Source organism: Rhinatrema bivittatum, chromosome 11 (assembly GCF_901001135.1).
Source record: "Rhinatrema bivittatum chromosome 11, aRhiBiv1.1, whole genome shotgun sequence".
Lineage (NCBI taxonomy): Eukaryota > Metazoa > Chordata > Amphibia > Gymnophiona > Rhinatrematidae > Rhinatrema > Rhinatrema bivittatum.
Window position 1 is genome coordinate 86,832,543 of NC_042625.1, and position 19,930 is coordinate 86,852,472.

At 47.3% G+C, this 19,930-nt stretch overlaps 1 long non-coding RNA gene across 1 annotated transcript; it reads left to right on the forward strand.

The window, feature by feature from the left end:
- Positions 1-257: 257 nt before the first annotated feature.
- LOC115100596 lies at positions 258-17,708 on the forward strand. The gene is made up of 3 exons (XR_003859143.1): positions 258-474; positions 7,424-7,509; positions 17,382-17,708. It is a non-coding gene; the product is annotated as an uncharacterized LOC115100596 (long non-coding RNA).
- The last annotated feature ends 2,222 nt before the right edge of the window (positions 17,709-19,930 follow it).

Genomic DNA, 19,930 nt, shown 5'->3' on the forward strand with positions numbered 1-19,930 from the left:
GGGGGCAGCTAGGCTATTGACAAGGTGTTTTTCAGTACAATAGAAGCTGAAGTCTGCAACTAAGAGAGAGATTTACTGTTTAATTATGCACCATCTGCTGTTTTCTTCTCCTGGAATGTAGACTCATGAAAAACTCAGAAGGAAGATTTAAGGGACAAAACGAATGGGAGCCTGGAATTCAAATCAAGCAAGGTAAGAATGAAAGAAATCTCTGGAAGAATTTTCAAAGCAGGCCACATCAGAGGAGTGCAGGCAGAAGCCGCAATCTTGTTTTTGTGAGCCATCAGAGCTCTGGAGACTTGAGAGTTCAAATCCTACCTGCCCACAGGTGACCAGACTTTCTTCCCTGGTGAAAATGCTGTGGGCTCTAGTTTGACATGAAAGTCACCTTATGGGAACAAAATTACAGAGCGAAGGATCCACTTCAGGCATTAGCCAGCTAGAAGCACGGGGTTGAAAGATGTCCATTGTTGGGTGAGTAAATATGGCTGCCTGGTTTCACTATTTTTTCCCATTGATAAAAGAGATGGGGGCTCAGTATTACTGTGTCTGTATTGTTTTTCAAATATATGTGCATATTCTCCAGCATGAGTCAACCCACAGTTGTACCTGCTTACCTTGTAGCTAACTCTCAAAGAGAAACAACCTGTGGACCTTGCACCTAGGTGAAATTTTCCCCTATATTAATAACAATGAATCTTGGTTACAGCAAACTGAAATTAAGATCTCCAGAGCAACTTTTGTTGAGTTGTTGGGCTTATAGCACTTAGAATATGGTACATTATTGTGAAGAATACAATTACTATTGCTTCTATTATTATTACTACTATTATTATTATTCAATAGTATTACTGGATATACAGTCTTGTAGAGAAACACACAGAAGACAACCCTTGCTCCATGGAGTTTAAAGTGTAATCAAGATATATAAATCAATCAAATCAAGACAGATAAATAAGAGTCTTGCATTAAAATCAATAATTGAAGAATGGGATTGCTTATTATTATTATTATTGTTAAATGTATATACTGCCTATCAATATTGCTAAGCAGTTTTAAAAAACATACACAATTAATAATAAACATACACAATAATGCAAATAAAACAATAAAAATGGTAAAAATAATTTTAAAATTACATAAAATCAACATAAATATCTTAAAAACAAGAGACATTAGGTGGAGCAAACTTTTTTTTTACCTCTGAGAGTCTATAAAAGGGAAACAGGAACTGGGGTGGGAGTGTGCAGGGTAGGATGAGAGGGGCCATAAGTCAGATATTTAATTTGCACAACAGATGCAACTACTCTGCAAATAAAATTCTAAACCAAAATCACCTCTTAGCAGATGCCTAGGGCCAAAATTGAAAATATCCAGTTAACTGTCCCATTCCTAACTCTTGTTTCTGGGACTGACAGGTAGTCAAAGTTCTAAGCAATTGGAAAAGCTTCCTTGGTCTGTTTTCAACCCATTTCCACCTTTGCTCCACAGGGTTTTCATACCATTATAAGACAAGAATGATTAAGCAGTCTGGATGGGGTGATTATATTTTACAAAGTTTCTTTGCAACTTAAAGCAGATGAAGATAGTGAGGGTGGAACTTCTGATTGCATTTCTTTTGGATTATTGAGAGAGGAGACTATTAGATTTCTGTTGGTTTATCGGCCTCCTTCTCAGGAAGCTGCCTTATTTGATAATCTTATGGGTTGGAGATCTGAGAAGAGTATGGGGGCTCATAAGTGGGTGATTTTCATATTCACATCGAGACCTGCTTCCTAGCGCCACTGCAATTAACTGAGGTTCTGTAGTGGTTCAAGAATCTGAGCCTCTTTCCAGCTAGCATGCATTTCTTGGCACAGAGGAGGTGGGGCACTGTTGCCTGTGGCCCTCCTTCAGCATTTGTATGCTGGTATTGGTGTAAGATCTATGGACCCTTGTTGCTGTGGTGAGATTGGCCCAGCTTAAGGGGTAGGCCGCGTAGGCCCTCACTGACAGCAGGTAGAGCTACGTGGAGAGAAACTGAATAGGATCTTCACCTATACCAACCCCTTTCCCCCTGGGTTGAGCCTGTGGGTTCTGGGGGCCGGCAGGTCTTAGGCTGGAGTGGCAAGCAAGAATGGTTAGTGTCCAGGCAAGGCTCAGAGGTGGGCAGCAAACAAGAATGGTAAATATCCAGGTAAGGGTCAGATCCAGAAGTTAGTCCAAGGGAAGGCAGGGTGATGAGGCAAGCGAGAGTGAAGAGATGATGGAAGGTTGGGCTGGACAGATGCGGCAGGAAGCAAGAGCAGGAACAGGAACACAGGAAGCAGGAGCGGCAAAACACACACTCCACACAACTATGCAGGAGACCCATTGCTTAGGTATCCCCTGGAAGTCCGGGCCAACCTTAAGTAGTGGGAGTGTGAGATGCCATCAGTAGGCACCGGGTCTGAAGTTCCTGCTGTTGGCCCTTTAAGAGGTGCACACGCACCTAGAAAGGCCACAAGAGTGAGCAGGGCATCCATGCATGGCATCGGAGCCACTGTCATGCCTGAGATCTGCGTCATTCGAGCGGCATAGTAGGTGAGAGCTGTGGCTTGCGGGGCCTGTCTGCGAGCTGCGGCATGTAAGAGCTTCCCCAGGTTTCTGACCATGACCATCACTTTGCTCAGTCTGCGGCTCGCCAGTGCCCCCTAAATATGGCTCTTGCATATTATAGAGGTTTTTTTTTTCTAACAGAGCGCAGAATACAATCAAATCAGAGCTGGAACACATAAGTTAAAAAAAAAGAACCCATTTATGGCTCTGTTTGGGGAGAATGCTCAGGAATTGGCAAGACACACATCCAAAAAAGCTATACACTGCATTATTCATTATTCTCAGCTTGTAGATCCAACTCATTAAATTAGACAAATGCTCTGCCTCCCAACATGTAAGACCAGTGTGGGAGTTCATTAGCTCTTGCAGGTCCTGCGTTTCTATATGGAATGTTAATAAGAGCTGAAGACCTGATATAATTGTTCCAGACTCCTTACTGTATTTTATCAACATTGTGCAGGGCTTCTCAAACCTGTCCTGGGGACACCATGGCTGGTCGGGTTTTCAGGGTATCCATGATGAATATGCATGGGATACATTTGCATATACCTAGTCTCCATGATATGCAAATGTGTCTCAAGCGTATTCATTGTGGATATCCTGTGAGGTCCCCAGGACAGGTTTGGGAAGCCCTGCTTTAGCGTTTCTGGCATTAATAGGGGATTTTCTCTGTCTTCCTTTATATTATTTACAGAATGATTCACCTTCTGGCTAATGACTGTTGCTCTATCATTTTCTCATGGGGTGAGTTCAGGACACTTTAAAGAATGCAAAGATCTTATGCCTGGCAAGGGCTGGTCTGTGTCCAGGGTCTGATCAGTTCTTCTGAAAGGCACAAATGCATTCTCTGCGTTTCACTGTTTATGCGCAAATAAAATATTTGGAAAAGAAATAAGGAAACTCTTGCGGTGACACAGACTGACTTGCACAGACTTCGATTCAGATTGTCAGGGCATATGCCTCTGAAAAACGGTGAAATGTTGAAGGCATTCCTTCTACAGGGGTGGCCAACTCCTGGTTCTCAAGAGCTGCAAATAAGCCTGGTTTTCAGAATATCTGCAATGAATGTGCATGAGATATAAGAATATATTATATTTTCATATAAGGAGGCAGGGCATGCAAATCTAACTCATGTATATTCATTATGGATATACAGAAAACTGAACCTGTCTGTGGCTCTTGAGGACCAGACTTGGCCACCCCTGTCCTACGATGGTGTACGTGGTAGTATTTGCATGGGTTCACTCTGGTTTCAAACAGACTTGCCAATTGGCTTCATTTTTGCTAATCAGGCTGGACTTACCTCACTGCATGCACTCACCTCCCCTGTTGCATGCATGGACTTGCAGTTCCTGCTCTTCTTACGAAGAACAAAACTACCAGAAGAAATGGAGCTAGTCAGGAACCCTATTTAGACACCACAACAAAGATGAGGTCATCTAAATAAATAAATAAATAAATATGTGACTGGCACTTTCTTCATTACTGTCGAGTTTTGCTTTGACCAGGATTGAGTAAGAACATAAGAACATAAGAAATTGCCATGCTGGGTCAGACCAAGGGTCCATCAAGCCCAGCATCCTGTTTCCAACAGAGGCCAAAACCAGGCCACAAGAACCTGGCAATTACCCAAACACTAAGAAGATCCCATGCTACTGATGCAATTAATAGCAGTGGCTATTCCCTAAGTAAAATTGATTAATAGCCATTAATGGACTTCTCCTCCAAGAACTTATCCAAACCTTTTTTGAACCCAGCTACACTAACTGCACTAACCACATCCTCTGGCAACAAATTCCAGAGCTTTATTGTGCGTTGAGTGAAAAAGAATTTTCTCCGATTAGTCTCTGACTTAGACCCAAAATGGTGTAGAATGATCACCTAGGACTTTCCCAAAACTTGACACTCAATTCTCTTTAGAACTATAATTTAGGGAAAAAAAAGGTGAATTCTTAAAAATTAAAATTTGTTCTTTCCAAAACTACTGGTTGAATTTATAGACATGGGTGTGAAAGCCAAGGAGGGAGAGAGAGACTGGAGTCGGTTCTTAGAAACACTTCTTCACACAGTTCTCTTCTCAGGAGGTTCCTGGGTTCTGCTCCAGGCACCGATAATTATCTCAAATTTTCTGCCAATCCAGAAATGAGAAGTAATAAACTCTCCATGCAAGTGCAATGGAAATGGATGGCGGAAATCACTAATTTTAATCTCTTTGTTATAAACTTGCAGTGTCTTCTTAGTAAATGTAGAGTAAAATGCCTCTAAATCTGCAGCATCAGACTGAGGTTTGGAGATACCCGAAAATAACCCACAGGACCGGTTTTCTTGAACAATTTACCTACAAGTACGTTGTCACTGCTGGTGAGCAGCGGAAAACATAAGGGACTGCATGATAAGGACGTCTGAGGTTCTTTGCGCAAAAGTGAACAGCACTGAGTCCTTTAAGGATCTGCAGAGGATAAGGGTATCAGGGCGGGTTGGCTTTGCATCCTTTGGCGCACATGAAAACCATGCTTTGAGGAGACTTGGAAGACTGGAATCAGAAGGCCAAGACTGTGAATACAGTGACTTCAAGTGGAAGGCCGGGTTAGGCAACTGAAGATCCCCATCTGTGCTTGGCGCTCCAGCCGCAATATTCCAGGGCCGCTCTTCCCTTAGATTCTGCTTTTAGCTGTAGGGGCCACACGGCTCCAGCGGATTCTGAATCACCGAAGAGAAAGCTTTGCTCATCTCAAGCAGACAGTTCCGTCTGCAGCAAGGGCCGATGGATGCCCTGATGACGGGGTGCAATGGGTCACGTCAAAGAACAGATTTGCAGGACCAGCCGTCAGACCCCCTGAAGAGAGAGTCCCACACGCGTGCACTGGAGCGGGTCCAGGGAGCTCACTGGCCAGCACTTTCATTGTATTGCTATGCCACTTGTTTGGTTTTAATGATCTGAGAGCTAGGGTTTCTTTTTATTTCCCTAGGGACCTGCATTTCTCTGCATTCACTCAGCTGTCTTACAGCGCTTCAGAAGACGGTTTCCTGTAATTTTCTTAAGCGACCTGGGAGAACCTAGTCACCCACAAGTTCACTATTTCTGTCTGTTCCTTGGCAACTTCTGCCCTCAGCGTGATGGGAAAATTGAGACATGATAATAGTGCTGAGATGAGTGCCGCAGGTCCCCACAGCAGTAACACAGGTTCCATTAGAGAGCCGGAGAGGGGCTGAAGTGGAGCCAGGCAGAATCCCACTTAATCCCCAGCTTTAGAAATAGTTTTATTAGCTGTTTGATTTACAAACCCTCCCCCACCCTATTCTTCCAGCAACTCCCACTCCTAAGAGCTGGCTGGGGCAAGCTGAGCACTGTTTTATGTGGCAAATCCTCTCTAGAATAAAGAAAACCTGTTAGCTGGCTTGGATATTTTTTGTGACTGAATAACCAGTTAGATCGTTACACGCACATACAGCCAGAGTCACCCCTCACAGCCTCCATAAAACACGCAGCACACACCTCATCTTCCGAAGTATTTAAGGGAAGCTGCTTTGAACAGGGGGTTGTTGTAATGTCTGTCACATGCTGGAAGGCAGATGGCAATAAAGAACCCTATCGAGACGTCTGTGTGGGTCTGCTCTGAGTTCCAGTTCCTGTTAGGTTTTGCCAACTGGCTCCAGCTTCACCCGATAGAGTCGAGCCAGTCCCATTATATGGGAATGACAATAGGGAAATCAGAACTAAAGATCCCTGTGACTCCCAACCGGATCTCCCCCTAAAGGGAGCAGGACACAGGCTGTGGACCAAAGACAGAACTTTGCACTTGGGTGGGATCTTTCTGTGATTTGAGGTTCTCCCCTAGGATTTCCTCGTCTCACCGGGCAGTTTGTGCCACGATGAGGAAACAGCGGCCAGCTCCCTCACAAGAGCTAAAGAGTTGGACCCCAGCCCCCAGCAGAGAATCTATGTCAATAGTTCAAATGTCCAGTGCTTTTTGTGGAACGTTTGTGGGACAGGGATTAAGATTTTGGAAAGAATCAGTAAATTTTATTTGAACCCGCAGTCTGTGTCCTAGGAGAATCACCACCAGAGCAATGCACACACTTAAGGAGAAAGCCTCCGTCAGCTGGGGCCCGCAGAGAGAAGGGGTAGGATGGAGGAAGTAGCCTTGACTGAAAAATACTTTTATGGCGCTAGAGGAAACAGTAACCCCCCCCCCTCCCCCCAGCAAAGGGTTACACATTAAATGCTCTCTGGAAAGAGATGAATCCCTTTACGACTTGGCTGGTGGTTTTGATGGTTTTTGTTGTCGTTTTTACGGCTTGCCTTTTTTTCATGTCGCCCATTAACCTGTTTGGCTACTTTAAACAGATTAACTTTCAGTCTGGGTTTTTTTGGGGGGTTTTTTCTTCTTTTGGCAGTGCAACTATTTTGCTTCTACTTTGCTAGTCAAATGTAGGATTTCGATTTCCAGGTTCTTGCAATTAAAAAAAAAAATGTTGAATATAAAATCACACATCAGAAAAATTACAGAGCTGAAATTACAATAGGAGAGGTTTAAGTTTTGATATTAGGAAGGGCTTCCTAATCGAAAGGGGAGTCAGGTTAGCCACAGACAGAATCTTCAGTACTGGAGGAGGTTTTTAGGAACAGATTAGACACATTTGTCTGGGATGGTTTAGGTACATGAGGTCCTGCCTGGAGGGGAAGTGGCATGAACTGAGTGAGCCCTATCCTTTTACCAAATAATATTCTAGCCACAGAACGCACAGATTTGTCTAGTGATTTATACCATCAGCTGATGTTTCTGAAGCTAAATGAAGTCTCCCAGTACCTATCTAATATTATTATCACTTATTTATTTCTAAGGTGCTGTGCAAGAGATACAGGAAGCAAAGACAGAAATTCTGACCATCAATCTTGCTGATCTGTAACTGACCTGATGCAACCTTTGAGTATGTACAGTAGGATTTGCTTTAGTTTACTTCCTTCTCAGGTTTAAAATTTCAAACAATTTCTTTTGTAGTTATGGTTGCTTCCTGATTTAAGATTGTATGGCTACTGCTATTGATGAAACAGGTTCTCTTCTTTGCTCTGCTCTATTGGTTACCTTGTCACCCCCTTACCACAACACGTAGCTCAGTTCTGAAAATATATTTGGCTCTGTCCATTCAAGGGAACTTTCTCAGTTGGCTGTGAAAGCTACAACACACTGGGAAGACAACTTGACTGCCAGAAGACAATAATGACAATAAATGTTGACAATAATTATTTTAGTCAGCTGTCAGTTGTACGGTTGCCCCATGGGGCAATATTTTCCAAAGTAACCCTTCAGAAAAGTAATATATGTAAAATATACATAGATATAATTTTGTTGAACAAAGTTCCAACTTGGCATATCAAGAGAGAGAGCGCGAGAGAAAGCTTGCTTGAATTTTCATAGCCCTGAGTTAGGAAACTGTAATGACATGATGGTCAGGCTTCAGTGATAATTGCACACTTCTCACTAAGATTTGGCAGCTATGGGAATTAGATTAAGAAATATCTACCTCAAGCATGGGATAAAGGCACCATGCCTCCTTCCCTCCAGCTTAATTTATTCCCGTGGACAAACACAACAAAAGAGAAACTGTCATAAGTTTTTGTCGTCTGGCAAAAAGAAAAAAAAAAAGCAATTGTTAAACTAAAACCTTTCAATAAATTTGCCATATCCACCTCTCACTACCACAATCCCCCCTCACCTATACCTGTTAACCCACCCCCCTATTCAATTAACATGCAAACAAAACATATCACTCCACTAAATCCTAGCTTTCTATGTCACTTAATGTTGCTATTACTCTGCTACATTTAAACGTAACACTTTCCAGCAATTCCATGTATTATATATTTGATCTTTGTAATTTTAAACTAAAATGTTATAAAGTATTATCCAAATATTATATTGTTAATCTTTGTTACCTGTAAAGCTATTTAACGCTGCTTTAATGTTATATGTAAACCGATAAACCGATATGATGTTCCTAACGAATGCCGGTCTATAAAAAAAAATGTTAATTAAATAAATAATAAACTGTAGGCCATTAAAACATTCTAGAGCCAAATGCTGTGAAGAAGATAGATTCCGTTTACAATTTTATTTATTTATTTAGGGTTTTTATATACCGACATTCTCGATATACATTTCAAATCAAGTCGGTTTCCATAGAACAAAACTGTCGCCGGTAAGGCGTTACATTAAACAATAAACAGAGTATAGAACAAAAGAACGTACAGCGTTACATTAAACAATTTTGAACTTTTATCATATTTTTTTAAAACTCTGCTGAATGCACACACATAGACATGCTGTGGGGTCTGGTGGGTCTAGGGACACTGAAGGAACCAATGCCTAATTAGTTCCAGGAAAACCACAGGGGTGTCTTATTGCAGGCTGCACATAGTTAGATAGCAGAAAGCACGCATATGACTTGTCAAGAAGTTTGTGCAGCAGTTTCAACTTGTCATTTTGCATTGAAATAAATGCTGGTGAGGGAATTGGGTCACCCTGCCATGTGTTACACAGCTCATGCCTGGCTGGAGGAATGATGGCAGCAGCAGTCAGACGGCATCCAAGAAAAAGCATAGTGGGAGTCTTGTAGAACAGGAAACTGAAATGGGATGAGAGTACTAGTCTGGATGTGTCTTCTGGATCACCGTGATCTTTTCCTAATGTCTCTTGTGCATGGTTGAGGATTTCAGTTCATGCTGTGGGTGCCAGCAGGTGTGGTGGATTGAGTGGTTTCATTTATAAAATACTCTTGAACACACTGTGATGTTACCAGGTATAATTAGTAGCCTTATCATGTGTTCCTATTTCCTCCTGGGTTGATTGTGCATTAAAGGAATTTGGTGCATGGTCATATGGTCCTGAAAGACAAATCATAAAACTCAGTGCTTCTAAACCATTGTATAAGGTTGTGTTCAGTCTTTCTCATTACACTGTTTTTTCATGCGCACTAGTGCCAGAACAATGCTGCATGAGATATTCTGTACTCGATGAGACAGAAGAGTTACTGGTACAAATTAATTGACCTGATGAAGGGGGCATAGATCTTGAGAGCAAGTCAAATATGTATTAAGTTAGTCCAATAAAAAGGTCTCGCCTACAAATTATTTCTTGACCCTTATTTCTGGAAACGGAGACAAAGAGAGAAAAGAAGATCAGCTCTGATCTACAGCCCAGTGCCACTGAACACACACATCTGCAGCAGAGTTGTGACAATTCTCATGTGCAGTGGAACAGGAATTATCATAACGCCCAGTGACCACCTCTTGACATCATTGCATTGACCTTCTACAGGCCACCATGATTCTGAGCATTAAACAGTGATTTGGGGAATAGCAATTGCCTTTGTCTGTCTTTGTCTTGAAAAACTGTACAGCGCTGGGTACATGAAGAGCATCACGCTGCTTTAAGAAGAACAACAAAACCAGAAATGTGTTTTTCGTGTATGTTTAAGTTTTCAAGGAAGAATGGATTTTTAATCAGATGTCTTATCTTCATTTGGTGCATTAGTGCACAGGCACCGGAGGCCGGTTCCTTTAACGGGTCTTGGTTTTGGTCTGTGTACTGAATGTCTGTCTCCCTGCTCCTTGTTATGACTGTCTGATCTAAAATGCATGATGCATTGTGCTGTCCTGAAATTATGGCAGAAGAATTCAATTTTGCATTCTTCAGAAGCCCGAATCCCTGACCCGTCTACTTTGGCTCTGATATGAATATGAAATCCTTTGTCACCCCTCCTCTCCCCCTAGCACTCTCTAGCCTAAAGTATCCCACCAGCATACCAAGTCTGGAGCTGTCTCCTTTCAAGAGCTCTTAAATATAGAAGGAGAGATGCGTTTCTTTCTTCTGTATGGATGTAGATGTCACAGGTCAAGGACAGCATTTGAGAAGGGAGTTAAATTCTCTTTAAGAACTTAATTTTTATTGGATTTTTCTTTCGCTTTTTTTTTTTTTTAATTCTCAGTTACTGTATCTGTGACAACATCTCTCTTTCTCCTCCTTTGGTTTCCTTCCCCCTTCCTTGCATCTCTGTTACTGCATCGGAATCTCTTTCTCCAGGGCTTAATGCCTGCACTGAAATTCCTCCTTACCCTCCCCCCTTTGTGGCAAGAACAGTTCAACCTCTGCATGCCACCTACGGACACTCAGTCTTGTACCACTGCATTGCCCTCTCCTCCCATCCCCCCTCTCTCATGTCAGCTTGACCTGATCCTATTTAGCTCCTCTTAGCAGCACAGATGATAAAATATCAGACTCTGCATGCAGGTTGCATGTGCATCCTGCCCCAAACAGAAGACCGTTTTTACTTGATTATTAGCAGAGACCCAGAAAAACATCTGCAGTCAAATTAGTAACTGCACCGAAACAGCAAAACTAAAGGATTTCCATTTTCCTTTGCAACCGCTGTTGCCACTCATCCCTCATTTTTCTCTTGCTGCTCCCGCTGTGGTCTCTGTCAGAGGTACCCCTGAGGACCCCCCGCCACTCCCTCTGCAGTCGGTGTTGTGGTCCCCCCTGTGACCTCTCACACCGTTTCTTCTGATGTCTCTCTCATTAGCTCCTGTGCCGTTTCCCTGCAGTCTCTCTTGATGCTACACCTCTGGGTCTTCACACATCTCTCCCCGCAGTCCCCATGCCGCTCCTCTTGCAGTTCCCCATGGCAGTAGCACAGTCGTTTCTGTTACTGCTTTATCTGCTCCTCTGCAGTCTCTCGCCATGCTTCCCCTGCAGTCGCTCCAGCAGCAGTCTCTCTGCCCCTGAAGTCCTCCATGGCAGTACCTATCTGCACAATATCTCTCACTGCTCCCTCTATGATCTCTCTCGTTGCCTCCGCTGCAGTCTTCCTCAATGTACCCCATATACAGGTCGATACAGTAACGTGCGGTTAAAGATTCCCCGTCTGTAACGTGCTGGGAGCGCACAATACAGACGAGTAAGGCGATCCAGCGATACAGTCTCCAGTTTCACGCGTCCTTAGCGCTTCGTAAAATAGACACATAACCCTTTCCGCACGCAGCATGTATATGATGTCTAAATGAACGAATTAGCTGTATAATGAAGGAATTAGCTATTCCCCTCCGATACTGTAACAGGCGCTGATATTATCTCCTTAGTAACCCGCTGTTTTGCCGCGGCCTTAACATGTTAGTTTACCGCCTCCCCCTAGTAGGAGTTAGGACTGTGAGTCTAACAAATCCATCGACACCGCTTAAGATACTCAAAAACAATAAACCACAATAAAAAAAAAGCGATACAGAGATGATCGAGAAAATGTAATGATGTGGGACACATAAAACCTGTCAGAAAAAAAAATAAAAATTTTAAATACCTGTCGGAGGGCCGCGTGGGTCCAGGCGGCCGGCGGCTGGCGGGATCCGGGTGGTCGCGTGTTAAATCTAGGCCGCGGGTGGGTGGGCGCCTGTTCCAGGCGGCGGGGGCGGGTGGACGTGCGTTAGTTTCAGACGGCCGGCGGCGGGAGCCGGGGGGCGGGTGGTCGCGTGTTAAATCTAGGCCGGGTCGCACAGACGCGCATTCATCCAGGCGGAGGAGCCGGCGGCGAGCTGCCGGCTCCTCCGCCTGGATGAATGAATGCATGCCTGTGCGACCCCTGCGATTCGGCGCTCAAGGCGTGACGTCACGACGCCCGACGTCACGGCATGTGACTGCCTTGAGCGCGAAATCGCAGGGGTCGCACAGGCGCGCATTCATTCACTGCCGGTGGGGGCTGCCTCCGGCTCCTCCGCCTGGATGAATGCGCGTCTGTGCGACCCGGCCTAGATTTAACACGCGACCACCCGCCCCCCCGGCTCCCGCCGCCGGCCGTCTGAAACTAACGCGCGTCCACCCGCCCCCACCGCCGCCGCCTGGAACAGGCGCCCATTCGCCCGCGGCCTAGATTTAACACGCGACCACCCGCGGCCTAGATTTAACACGCGACCACCCGCCCCCCGGCTCCCGCCGCCGGCCGTCTGAAACTAACGCACGTCCACCCGCCCCCCGGATCCCGCCGCCCACCTGGACCCACGCGGCCCTCCGACAGGTATTTAAAAATTTTGTTTTTTACACTTCCTGGTGCCTGCCATTTCAAATGTCATTTGAAATGGCAGGCACCAGCGCACCCAGGTTACTGTATAGGCGCTGTATTAAGCGCCTATACAGTAAAATGGGTTGCGCGGGCATGACCCTTCCCTACCGCTTCACAGCCGCGGCATGCATTTGCATGCGATTAGAAGAGAGTATCAGGCGCTAGGTCAAGAGAACTGTGCGTGCGGGGAGGAAGGGTGCGCCTGACACTGCCGCACTGTTTCTACTGCGGCCTTACAGTATCGAGCTGATAGTCTTTTGCTGTTCCCCTGCGGATTCTCATGCCACTCCCTTTGTACTCCTCAAGATCACTCTCCCTAAAAACCCAGTGTTCCCTTTGCAGCCTTCGCTGTCACTCCTCCTGTACTCTCTCAGTATTCCCCTTGCAGACCCCCAAGCCACTTACCCTGCAGTCTCTCTGGATGCTCCCCCAAACTTTCATCCAGCAGTCTTTCTCAGTACTTTCCTTGGGCTCCCTCACACCACCTTTCAGGCCACAGTCTCCCTCAGTGCTCCCCTTGGGGTTCCTAATGCCACTTTTCAGCCCGCAGTCTCCCTCAGTGCTCCCCTTGGGATTCATTTCCTAACGCCACCTTTCAGCCCGCAGTCTCGCTCAGTGCTCCCCTTAGGGTCCTTCATGCCACCTTTCAGCCCACAGGCTCCCACAGTGCTCCTCTTGGGGTTCCTAACACCACCTTTCATCCTGCTGTCTCCCTCAGTGCTCCCCTTGGGGTCCTTCACACCACCTTTCAGTCCGCAGTCTCCCTCAGTGCTCCCCTTGGGGTTCCTAATGCCACTTTTCAGCCCGCAGTCTCCCTCAGTGCTCCCCTTGGGGTCCCTCATGCCACCTTTCAGCCCGCAGTCTCCCTCAGTGCTCTCCTTGGGGTCCTTCACGCCACCTTTCAGCCCGCAGTCTCCCTCAGTGCTCCCCTTGGGATTCCTAACGCCACTTTTCAGCCCGCAGTCTCCCTCAGTGCTCCCCTTGGGGTTCCTAACGCCACTTTTCAGCCCGCAGTCTCCCTCAGTGCTCCCCTTGGGGTCCCTCATGCCACCTTTCAGCCCGCAGTCTCCCTCAGTGCTCTCCTTGGGGTCCTTCACGTCACCTTTCAGCCCGCAGTCTCCCTCAGTGCTCTCCTTGGGGTCCTTCACGTCACCTTTCAGCCCGCAGTCTCCCTCAGTGCTCCCCTTGGGGTTCCTAACGCCACTTTTCAGCCCGCAGTCTCCCTCAGTGCTCTCCTTGGTGTCCTTCACACCACCTTTCAGCCCACAGTCTCCCTCAGTGCCCTCCTTGGTGTCCTTCACACCACCTTTCAGCCCTTGGGGTTCCTAACGCCACTTTTCAGCCCGCAGTCTCCCTCAGTGCTCCCCTTGGGGTCCTTCACGCCACCTTTCAGCCCGCAGTCTCCCTCAGTGCTCTCCTTGGGGTCCTTCACGCCACCTTTCAGCCCGCAGTCTCCCTCAGTGCTCCCCTTGGGGTTCCTAACGCCACTTTTCAGCCCGCAGTCTCCCTCAGTGCTCCCCTTGGGGTTCCTAACGCCACCTTTCAGCCCGCAGTCTCCCTCAGTGCTCCCCTTGGGGTTCCTAATGCCACTTTTCAGCCCGCAGTCTCCCTCAGTGCTCCCCTTGGGGTCCCTCATGCCACCTTTCAGCCCGCAGTCTCCCTCAGTGCTCTCCTTGGGGTCCTTCACGCCACCTTTCAGCCCGCAGTCTCCCTCAGTGCTCCCCTTGGGGTTCCTAACGCCACTTTTCAGCCCGCAGTCTCCCTCAGTGCTCCCCTTGGGGTTCCTAACACCACTTTTCAGCCCGCAGTCTCCCTCAGTGCTCCCCTTGGGGTCCCTCATGCCACCTTTCAGCCCGCAGTCTCCCTCAGTGCTCTCCTTGGGGTCCTTCACGCCACCTTTCAGCCCGCAGTCTCCCTCAGTGCTCCCCTTGGGGTTCCTAACGCCACTTTTCAGCCCGCAGTCTCCCTCAGTGCTCTCCTTGGTGTCCTTCACGCCACCTTTCAGCCCGCAGTCTCCCTCAGTGCTCTCCTTGGGGTCCTTCACGCCACCTTTCAGCCCGCAGTCTCCCTCAGTGCTCCCCTTGGGGTCCTTCACACCACCTTTCAGCCCGCAGTATCCCTCAGTGCTCTCCTTGGGGTCCTTCACGCCACCTTTCAGCCCGCAGTCTCCCTCAGTGCTCCCCTTGGGGTTCCTAACGCCACTTTTCAGCCCGCAGTCTCCCTCAGTGCTCCTCTTGGGGTTCCTAACGCCACTTTTCAGCCCGCAGTCTCCCTCAGTGCTCCCCTTGGGGTTCCTAACACCACCTTTCAGCCCGCAGTCTCCCTCAGTGCTCCCCTTGGGGTTCCTAACGCCACTTTTCAGCCCGCAGTCTCCCTCAGTGCTCCCCTTGGGGTTCCTAACGCCACTTTTCATCCCGCAGTCTCCCTCAGTGCTCCCCTTGGGGTTCCTAACGCCACCTTTCAGCCCGCAGTCTCCCTCAGTGCTCCCCTTGGGGTTCCTAACGCCACTTTTCAGCCCGCAGTCTCCCTCAGTGCTCCCCTTGGGGTTCCTAACGCCACCTTTCAGCCCGCAGTCTCCCTCAGTGCTCCCCTTGGGGTTCCTAACGCCACTTTTCAGCCCGTAGTCTCCCTCAGTGCTCCCCTTGGGGTTCCTAACGCCACTTTTCAGCCCGCAGTCTCCCTCAGTGCTCCCCTTGGGGTTCCTAACGCCACTTTTCAGCCCGCAGTCTCCCTCAGTGCTCCCCTTGGGGTTCCTAACGCCATTTTTTATCCCGCAGTCTCCCTCAGTGCTCCCCTTGGGGTTCCTAACGCCACTTTTCAGCCCGCAGTCTCCCTCAGTGCTCCCCTTGGGGTTCCTAACGCCACTTTTCAGCCCGCAGTCTCCCTCAGTGCTCCCCTTGGGGTTCCTAACGCCACTTTTCAGCCCGCAGTCTCCCTCAGTGCTCGCCTTGGGGCTCCTAACGCCACTTTTCAGCCCGCAGTCTCCCTCAGTGCTCCCCTTGGGGTTCCTAACGCCAACTTTCAGCCCGCAGTCTCCCTCAGTGCTCCCCTTGGGGTTCCTAACGCCACTTTTCAGCCCGCAGTCTCCCTCAGTGCTCCCCTTGGGGTTCCTAACGCCACTTTTCAGCCCGCAGTCTCCCTCAGTGCTCCCCTTGGGGTTCCTAACGCCACTTTTCAGCCCGCAGTCTCCCTCAGTGCTCCTCTTGGGGTTCCTAACGCCACTTTTCCGCCCGCAGTCTCCCTCAGTGCTCCCCTTGGGGTTCCTAACGCCACTTTTCAGCCCGCAGTCTCCCTCAGTGCTCCCCTTGGGGTTCCTAACGCCATTTTTCATCCTGCAGTCTCCCTCAGTGCTCCCCTTGGGGTTCCTAACGACATTTTTCATCTTGCAGTCTCCCTCAGTGCTCCCCTTGGGGTTCCTAACGACATTTTTCATCTTGCAGTCTCCCTCAGTTCTCCCCTCACGCTACTCTTCATCCCGCAGTCTTTTCCTGATGCTTCCTTTGCAGTCCTCGTGCTGCACCCTCTGCTGTCCTTTGGATTTTTCTGAGGAAAAGGAAGAGTCCTGCTTGCACCTGCTATGGGTGCACATGGAAGTTGTCACACATGGCTTTCCTCTCTGTCCTTCTCCCTCTCCCTTCCTCTATGCCTCTGTCACCCTTTGCTCCCTGTAACCCTCCCTCCTTGTTTCTCTCCTCTTAGAAAATGGTTACTGTAGCCTTTCATTAATCTGTTTACAAGGTAAACAAGGTAGCAGCCCCTTGTTCTCAATCATCCAGTTTGCTGATGTCTTGTAGCCCTAGCTGGTACTTCAACCTCTGGCATTTCTCACACATTCAAGAAGTGAATGTATTATTATGGACACAATGCTTTATTACAGGAGTGTTCGATTCCAGACCTTGGGGGCACCAACTGTCAGAGGTTTTCAGGATATCCCTAAGGAATATCCATGAGACATATTTGCATTCAGTTGGGGCAGTGTGCATGCAAATGTATTTCATGCACATTCAATATAGACAACCTGAAAACCTGACTGGATTGGCCCTCGTAGACTGGAATTGCTCACCCCTGCCCCATTGTCTCTTTCACCTACTGTTTGCTCTCTTTTATAATCATCTTGCCTGTCTCCAGCTTTCACTAATGTCTTCTCGAGCCTCCAGGTACTTGCCAGGTACTTGTGACTTGGCTTGGGCACTGTTGGACACAGGATGCTGGGCTTGATAGACCCTTGGTCTGACCCAGTATGGCATATTTTATGTTCTTATGTTTCATATTCTCGCTACTACAGTACTGCTAGCTTCTCTTTCAGAGTCCAAAGTATTTTCATTGATTGGTGGGAAGAGCAATCTGGAAAGGCATCTTCGTAATATGTATTTAATGGAGATGGAAGTTTGCATGCCACTGGACAAGTAATATATGATTTCAATTCCCCCTTTCCTCCGCCTTCCTCTCTGGAGGAAAATCCATTTCCAGCAGAATATGGCACATGTGCATTCACCGCCATAAGCTCAGGGACAGTGATTAGAAGCTCAGCAAAACATGAGAAAATGATGCTCCCCTCTTCTTTCCAGTTCATTGCAAAAGCAATGTCCTGATTGTAATCTCTTGGTGCAACATGTCTCAGCTGAGACTCCTCCAGTCCTGGCTAATGTATTCTTAAAGTGCATAAAGTCATCTCTTTGCTCTTGCATTGACAGGAAAACGTGATGTGGTGGGGACTCAGAAGCCTTGAGATGCCTTGATTTGCATTCCTAGACAGCATGCAGTAGGGAGGTACCAGAAAATCCAGGACAACAAAGAGAAACCGTGGCCGAAGCAATGTACAGAAATATCTAATACTGGAAATATTTCCTCTGAAGCTCCAATGAGACAGAGGAGAAGCACTATCAGGGCTAGACTGGAATGTTTCAAGTTTGTCAACATGAGGCCTTTGGCTTGTTAACTTTTCCTATGTTTCCTCTGATCTTGGTTTGTTTGTTTTTAATTTTGTTCAATTAATGTTTTTGTTATGAATGTTTTTGCCTTGTAAACTGCTTAGATCCACCCATTGTATAAGTGGTATATAAAAGATTTTAAATAAATAAGATGTGTAATGTTAAAGGAGATTGCACCACTTCTATGAGCTGCTCTCTAGCTTCCTGTGCATTGTCTTGTTTCTGAGATTACAGCTGGTCTTCACGTTGTCTTCCTTGACAGGATGAAGAGCTGAGTTGGCCATGGCATGGATTTCAATCTGGCAATGCTGGTGGGTCTACCCAGACATCACAGGCATGTGTCTGAAACAGGTAGCAAATTCGGGATGGATAAACTGGTTCGTATCAGCTATGTTGTTACCTTCCCTTCTCTCCTTCTTGTCCCCCCCCCCCAAACACACACTTTTAAGGCCATTGCAGTATGATTTGAAAAAGGCAAGCCAAAACCCAAAACTTCTTTAGGTTGTGGTGTCGATTTGCCCCAGCTCTACCACACACAACTTCTTTTGCCTCTTTTCTCAGCCTTCTGTGGCAGTCACAGAGGTGAAAGTCAAGTTTTCACCATATGTTCCTGAAGCATTAACAAAAGGTCTCAAGAAAAACTCCCCAAATTTCATCAACATTAATGACATTTCTTGGGGGGGGGGGAGGGGGGAGGGAGTGACTTGGATTGGCCACTGTTGGAAACAGGATGCTGGGCTTGATGGCCCCTTGGTCTGACCCAGTTTGGAATGTTCTTATGTTCTTATGACTTTTCTCCTCAATAAGCTTTGGCACTGGGTCAGAGTTCTGTCAAATCCTTGGGGGTAGATTTTTAAAAAAAAGCACGATCGCGCACTTTTGTTTGCGCAGCAGGCGCAAACAAAAGTACGCTGGATTTTATAAGATACGTGCGTAGCCGCGCATATCTTATAAAATCCTGGATCGGCGCGCGCAAGGCTGCCGATTTTGGACAGCTGGCGCGCGCCGAGCCGCGCAGCCTACCTCCATTCCCTCCGAGGCCACTCCGAAATCGGAGCGGCCTCGGAGGGAACTTTCTTTCGCCCTCCCCTCACCTTCCCCTACCTAACCCACCCCCCCCGGCCCTATCTAAAACCCCCCCTACCTTTATCCATGGATTTACGCCTCCCGGAGGGAGACGTAAATCCACGCGTGCCAGCAGGCTGCTGGCGCGCCAAGACCCGACCTGGGGGCGGTTCTGGAGGGCGCGGCCATGCCCCTGGAACGCCCCGGGCTGAAACCATGCCCCTGGGCCCGCCCCCGAAACGCCACATCCCACCCCCAAAACGCCACGTCGTTCGGCCCCGCCCCGACACGCCCCCTTCTAAAAACCCCGGGACTTACGCGCGTCCCGGGTCTCTGCGCGCGCCGGCGGCCTATGCAAAATAGGCGCGCGAGGGCCCTGCTCGCGTAAATCCGGGCGGATTTACGCGAGCAGGGCTTTAAAAATCCGCCCGATGGTGAATGACCCTGTCAGGGCTTAATGAGTCACAAAGGGCTTGGAGATTAGAGGTGAAATCTGAGCTGCAATTACTTACCCTCTCTATACAGGTGCTGGTACTTATAGGGAGAAAATGATTATTAACTGTGTAGAAGAAATGGATGGAATTACCTGAGAGAAATAGGAGGCCAGCGGATTCTGCTACCTTGGTTGTAGAGGATACTGAATGTTCATAATTACATTTATAGGTTATTATTTAGTACATTTTAAAGTTCGATTATCCCTCTTGCTCTGTAGCATCAGAGCAGAGTGAAGGAAAAGCCTAGTGGTTAGAGCCAGAGTTCAAATCCAACCGCTGCTCCTTGTGACCTTGAGCAAGTCACTTTGCCCTCCATTGCCTCAGGGTGAAGTAGTTTTTTCCCATAGACACAAAATGGGAGAAGGCCTTTAGATAATAAGCCCCTGGGGCCAGGAAAATACCCAAATGTCATCTGCTTTGAAGTGGCTGAGCAGTCATAAAAGGCACAATATAAATCAAATTGAATTAAATAAAGCTCCCTAGGATGATGCCAGAGCTATTTGTCTGGATGAAAAAAAAAAAAAAGATAAATCTTAAAAACCACCAAGCTAACAAAACGAAAAAGTCACGTACATCCTTAGCAGCGCTCTTTCATTCAGACCACAGAAGCAGACGCATTAACTAAGCCTTTCTCGGAATTCAGTTTTGAAAAAAAATCTGCTCTCTTAAAATAACCCTGCCTTTTTCTTCTCTCTTGTGAGCGGCTTTGTTTGAGATGGATGAGCCCCAACTGCTCTGGTTATCTGACTTGAT